The sequence below is a fragment of the Podarcis raffonei genome, chromosome 1, assembly GCF_027172205.1.
Source record: "Podarcis raffonei isolate rPodRaf1 chromosome 1, rPodRaf1.pri, whole genome shotgun sequence".
Classification (NCBI taxonomy): Eukaryota; Metazoa; Chordata; class Lepidosauria; order Squamata; family Lacertidae; genus Podarcis; species Podarcis raffonei.
The window spans coordinates 35,828,244-35,834,798 of record NC_070602.1 but is presented as its reverse complement, the minus strand read 5'-3'; positions in this window follow the sequence as shown (position 1 = coordinate 35,834,798).

Genomic DNA, 6,555 nt, shown 5'->3' with positions numbered 1-6,555 from the left:
AGCTGTAAGCAAATTCTCTTTTCCCCCCTGATTAAGCTGAAGAGTTTTGATGCTTTTGACCAAAAGCCTGCTGGGAAACCACCTACTTGAATAGGTCCAACTTAGCAGACAACTGCCTCTATCTCCCTGATGCTTTCACTTGTTAATGTAGTCTGGGGTACTAAGGGGAAAACATCCCCCAAATGCAAGACCAGAGTGGGAAAAGGAACTAATGATCACACCCAGGTTTTCTTCTCCACCATCCTTGGAGAGAGAGAGACAGACAGACAGAAGCTATATGTGGAAAACAAAGAAATGGGACTGCGAAATCCTTCCTTTGCATTGTGTTGAAGAATGAGAGACACAGCTATTGATGGGTTACCTTCCTTCTTCAAATGTGCTTACAATGCTTGTGTGTTTGCTTACTCCAAGTAGGACTGGTGGAAGCTGCTTGATTCACTGTGTCAAGAAGCCAGTGGGCTAAGTCAGGAAGGCATTTCTTCCAATTCATGGTAGGAGTGGGGGGACAGAGACATTCCCCATCTGGAGTTAGCTTAGGAAGACTGATTGCCTATCTGGCTAGTATTGAGGAGCTTACTGGCCTCATTGCATCTTTCAGTGCTCAACGGTAGAATGCTACTGTTATGGTGCTTAGTGATGGTTTCGTAGATTCTTCCAAGCGCAATGGTGGGGATAGATGTGGCTTCCTGGGACGCTAAGGTATTTAGAAGGAAAAAATTAGAGGTTGGGATTGAGTGACCACTGAGGTCTGTCACTTAACACCCAAGAGGCCAATTACTGCTGCTGGGCGGGAACTATTCTAAAGAAATTTATGGACCTGGCCCAGGAGCTTCATCTAAACTGTTTCTCTTATCCCATCCATACATCATAGAATCATAGAGTTGGAAGAGACCACAAGGGCCATCGAGTCCAACCCCCTGCCAAGCAGGAAACACCATCAGAGCACTCCTGACATATGGTTGTCAAGCCTCTGCTTAAAGACCTCCAAAGAAGGTTTTCTTACTAGCAACCCATTTCTGTAGTTTAATGTCAGATGCATTGCTGAATGAAATTAATGTCTAGCAAAATGAATGGATCTGGCTCAACATTCCATACACCTTTAATGTGAACTAGAGCTCCAAGTGAAGATTACGAAGTAGCAACTGCTCAAGCAATCTCCACTCTTCACAGTGGATGGGTTAAGGGAGTGGGGCCTACTGCTGTAAACATATCAGACATAGGACCTGGGACATTAAAGATTAGACACGCAGTAGGCACACAGCAGGTGGTGCTGTGGTCTAAACCACAGAGCCTAGGGCTTGCCAATCAGAAGGTCGGCGGTTCGAATCCCCGTGACATGGTGATCTCCCGTTGCTCAGTCTCTGCTCCTGCCAACCTAGCAGTTCGAAAGCACATCAAGTGCAAGTAAATAGGTACCGCTCCAGTAGGAAGGTAAACAGCGTTTCCATGTGCTGCTCTGGTTTGCGAGAAGCGGCTTAGTCATGCTGGCCACATGACCCGGAAGCTGTCTGCAGACAAACGCTGGCTCCCTCGGCCAGTAAAGCGAGATGAGCGCCGCAACCCCAGAGACATCTGCGACTGGACTGAACAGTCAGGGGTCCCTTTACCTTTAGGGGAAGGCACGCAAGCCCAAGAAGTGCTACCATGACTTACCTTGAAGATAACCTACATGATAATTGGCTTTTTGGGTATCAACTCAAAAACCATCCCTGTACTTTAAAGGGGCTTGAAGTAGTTAGAGCCAAAGTAGCTGCTGCTCTTGTCATCCAACTGCTCACTCTGTGCAACTCTTATAAAGAGTGTGGAGAAGAAAAGAAGCATCTTTTCATGGCTGGTTATGAAGATGCATCTCTTGATTGACTCTTGGCAACTCTACAGAGACACATAAAAATTACAGGATAATTCAACACACCTAAGAGTAGATTATTAAATATCCTAATAGGTCAGTTCCGAAAACAAAATCTTACCAGCAGTAATGCAACAAATTAGGCATTATAAGCACTTGGGGAAATGACTGTATTCTGGAATATTAATTATTCTAACCTCCAATAAGGGCCCTTCCCTGCATTCAGTTTAAATAGCTGCCTTTGTTTGCTGACAACCCATTTTTGTATAGTGGATTTAGAGCTTGATTGCTAAAGTGCTGAACTAGCAGTGATTGAAATCAGCTTGTTGTGAATGTTAAGAAAGAGTGCATTCCTCTGGTGAACTGGAGATTAAGCAGTTGGTGCTATTGAGAGTAATTTATCTCAGCATAATGGTGCATCAGTTCTATAGAAAAGAATATAATTTCATCATCAAGGTTAACCAAAATATGTCTGTATGTGTCATATCCTACTAATGCAATGCATAAACAGAATGGTATAGTGAGAATGATTACTGCCAATCTTACCTTTAAAGTTTTTGCTTTGCATTCAGGTTTTGATACTAATGGTAAATGTATTATATAAGTTTGTCAAGAAAGCAATGTTTTCATTGGGGTATTCCTGCATTGTAGGGAATTGGACTAGATTACCCTCGGTATCCCTCCCTACTCCAATTCTATGATTCTATGATATAAGCACTCTTGTGCCAGCAAAGTATCAAAACACTTGACACTGGTTATACAAGGATATAAGGCCTGATATTGCAAAGATATGAGTTGCTGATGTTTTTCAATAATGTTAGATTCTACAGCTAAATTATGTGCAAAACCAATCTTCACTGTAAAAGACTATCATTCCATTTTAGTTATATAAGAAAAATCCAAGTACATTTACTAGTGAAGAATTACCATATTTGCAAGATAGGTTCTTTCAAATTAACACACACCAGGAGTTATCCTTTATTTAAAATATTGCTGTGGTCAATAGGCCAGTCAGGCTAGCAAGTTTTAAAACCACCTGACTATTTGCTGTGCTAGTAACAATGCAAGCTCACAACTATGAAGGATCTATGACTCTCAGGAGTGGCTTCAAGCAAACATTATGGGCCGCAGGAAGAAGGGGGACATTTAACTCTGCAAGTGTGCAGAATGCCTTGTCTAAGAAGAAATACCAAAAACTACCAGATACAAAATTACCTTGAATCAGAAATGGTTTTGCATGGATTGCTTCTAAATAAATCAGCAAATGCAATTTAAAGAACTGGTCTGGAGTTTATTAACTAATGCTAAAATTCACCTGGCAAAGCTGCAAGGAAGTGTAAATGTAATACATTGTAGGGCAAAGCAACTGGCTCATGGGACATAATACATAACAGCCACCTGCTATACAACTGACCTGATTTTTAAAAAACCACTGATATTTGGAGCCCTTTTTGTACTTTTAGAGGAGGTTTGGAAACAGAACTGTGTAGTACAAGACCAAGTATTTTTATTTGAAGAAATAAAGCATTAGAATTCAAGGCACTATTCTGTATACCAACATAACAGAAGAACTAGTAAGCGGTTTCATACGCTGCAAACTTTTTAATGATTAATGTTGAGCATACACATTGGAAATCTTTTTTTAAACTTCAAACTGCAACAAGTTAAATAAATGTTTTTAATATACAAAGAAAATACAACCAAAAGTAAAACTTGCTTTAAAGTGGGCCTTGCACCAGGGATCAGTGTCTTTTATTTTTTTTTATAAATTTTTTTATTGCTTTTTTCCAGAATCTAAATCCATCATCAATAACACAACAAAAGCGGTTTTACAGAAAGAAAAAGAAATTAAACAAGAAAAAATTCATTTTTCGAAGTCTTTTTTTTTTTTTTTTCATCATCCACTGGACTTCCCCATCTCCTCCATCCCTGCATTCTTTATAATAAATATAAACAGCAAATTAATACCTTGTTTCCTGTGTTTTTGTATTTTCATCTAATTATTCACTCTGAAATTAAAACTTTTCTCAATCATTAACTTTGTTTCTATCAACTCCGAATTTCAATACTGAAGCATATTTACCTCAAACCTTAGCAAATTTTTAACATTCATATATCTTATAATGTTTTTGTAAATAGTCCTTAAATTTTTTCCAATCCTCTTCCGCAGCCTCTTCTCCCAGGTCTCGGATTCTGCCAGTCATTTCGGCTAGTTGCATATAGTCCATCAGTTGTGTGTGCCATTCTTCCAGTGTGGGTAGCTCCTGTGCCTTCCAGTATTTAGCTATGAGAATTCTTGCTGCAGTCGTTGCATATAGAAAGAAGGTTCTGTCTTTCTTAGGTATCCTCTGGCCCACAATGCCCAAGAGGAAGGCCTCTGGTTTCTTCTGAAAGGTATACTTAAATACCTTTTTCAACTCGTTATAAATCATTTCCCAGAAGGCCTTCACCCTCGGGCATGTCCACCAGAGGTGGTAAAAAGTTCCTTCAGCCTCCTTACATTTCCAACATTTATTATCAGACAAATGGTATATCTTTGCAAGTTTGACTGGGGTCATGTACCACCTGTACATCATTTTCATAATATTTTCCTTTAAGGCACTACATGCCGTAAATTTCATACCGGTGGTCCATAACCTTTCCCAGTCCTCAAACATAATGTTGTATCCAATATCTTGTGCCCATTTTATCATGGCTGATTTGACTGTCTCATCTTGAGTATTCCATTTAAGCAGCAAGTTGTACATTCTTGAAAGCACTTTCGTCTTAGGTTCAAGTAATTCTAGTTCTAATTTTGATTTTTCCACCTGGAAACCAATTTTTTTATCTTTTTTAAAGATCTCTAAAATTTGGGCATAGTGAAACCAGTCTCGCACCTTCCCTTTCAATTTTTCAAAGCTCTGCAACCTCCAAGTGTCACCCACTCTTTCTATTATTTCACAGTATTTTGCCCAGCCACCCCCCATATTAAGTATTTTTGTGGCTTTAGCCTCCATCGGTGATAACCACCTCGGAGTCTTGTTTTCAAATAAGTCCTTGTATTTAGTCCAGACAGAAAACAGAGATTTCCTTACAATATGGTTTTTAAACAACTTATGAGACTTTACCTTGTCGTACCACAAATATGCATGCCACCCAAAAGCATTGTTGAACCCTTCCAGATCTAGGACATCAGTGTTTTCTAGCAAAAACCAATCTTTCAGCCAGCAGAGGGATGCAGCTTCATAATACAACCTTAAGTCCGGCAGGGCAAAACCCCCTCTTTCCTTTGCATCTGTTAATATTTTAAATTTTATTCGGGGCTTTTTGCCCTGCCAGACAAACTTCATAATGTCCCTCTGCCACTTTCCAAAACATTCCACTCTGTCCACGATCTGTAGGGTCTGGAACAGAAACAGCATTTTTGGCAATACATTCATCTTTACTGCTACAATTCTTCCCAACAAGGAAAGTTTCAATCTTGACCAGATTTCTAGATCCTTTTTAATTTCAGACCAACATTTTTCATAATTATCTTTAAACAGATTCAAATTTTTCCCAGTCAAGTTGACCCCCAGGTATTTCACTTTATTAACAACGTTTAGTTCTGTTTCCTTCTGAAACCCATCTATTTCTAAAGGTGTCAAGTTTTTTGCCAAAACCTTAGTTTTTTGTTTGTTTAACTTGAATCCCGCCACCCGACCAAACTCAGAAATTAATTCCAATACTCTTTTTGTGCTGGACACCGGCTCCTGTAATGTCAAAACCAAGTCATCTGCAAAGGCCTTCAGTTTATATTGTTTTCCTCCGACCTGTATTCCTTCCACCTGCTGATCCTTCCTGATCAAATTTAGCAAAACCTCAAGGACAGAAATAAATAGCAAGGGTGATAGGGGGCACCCCTGTCGTGTTCCTTTTTCAATTTTAAACTCTTCTGTCACCACATTGTTTACTATCAATTTAGCCTTTTGTTCTGAATATATTGCATCTATGCCATTTTGGAACGCCCTTCCCACTCCCATCCCTTCCAAATTCTTCTTCATAAATTTCCAAGATATATTGTCAAAGGCCTTCTCCGCGTCTATAAATATCAAAACTGCTTTTGTATTCAAATTTGTCTGTAGAAGTTCCAGAACGTCAACAATGTTCCTAGTATTATCTGACAAATGCCTGCCAGGGAGAAAGCCTGCTTGGTCTTTATGAATAACTCCATTTAAGACTTTTTTCAATCTATTTGCCAAAATGTCAGCAAAAATCTTGTAATCCACGTTTAGGAGTGAGATGGGACGGTAGTTCTTAAGTTGAGTCTTTTCAGATTCCAATTTTGGTATCAAAGTGATGAATGCCTCTTTCCACGATTCTGGTGCCCCCTTCCCTTCCATAATTTGATTACATACCTCCATCAATGGCTGAGTCAGGTATTCCTTCAATATCTTATAGTATTTGGAGGTAAGTCCATCTGGGCCCGGGGATTTGCCTAGTTGCATGTTCTGAATGGCATTTTCGATTTCCTGTTGGGTTATTTTATAATTCAGGTCAGTTTGTTTGTCTTGTGTTAGTTTTTGTAGGCCATAGCTTTTTAAAAATTTATTTATTTCAGTCTCCACTTGGGGTCCTTGGGAAAACAATTTTTTAAAATATCTCTGGAAACACTTTCTAATTTCCTCTGGTTTCTGAATACATTCTCCTTCAACCTCTAGATTGGTAACAAAGTTCAGTTTTTGTCTCTT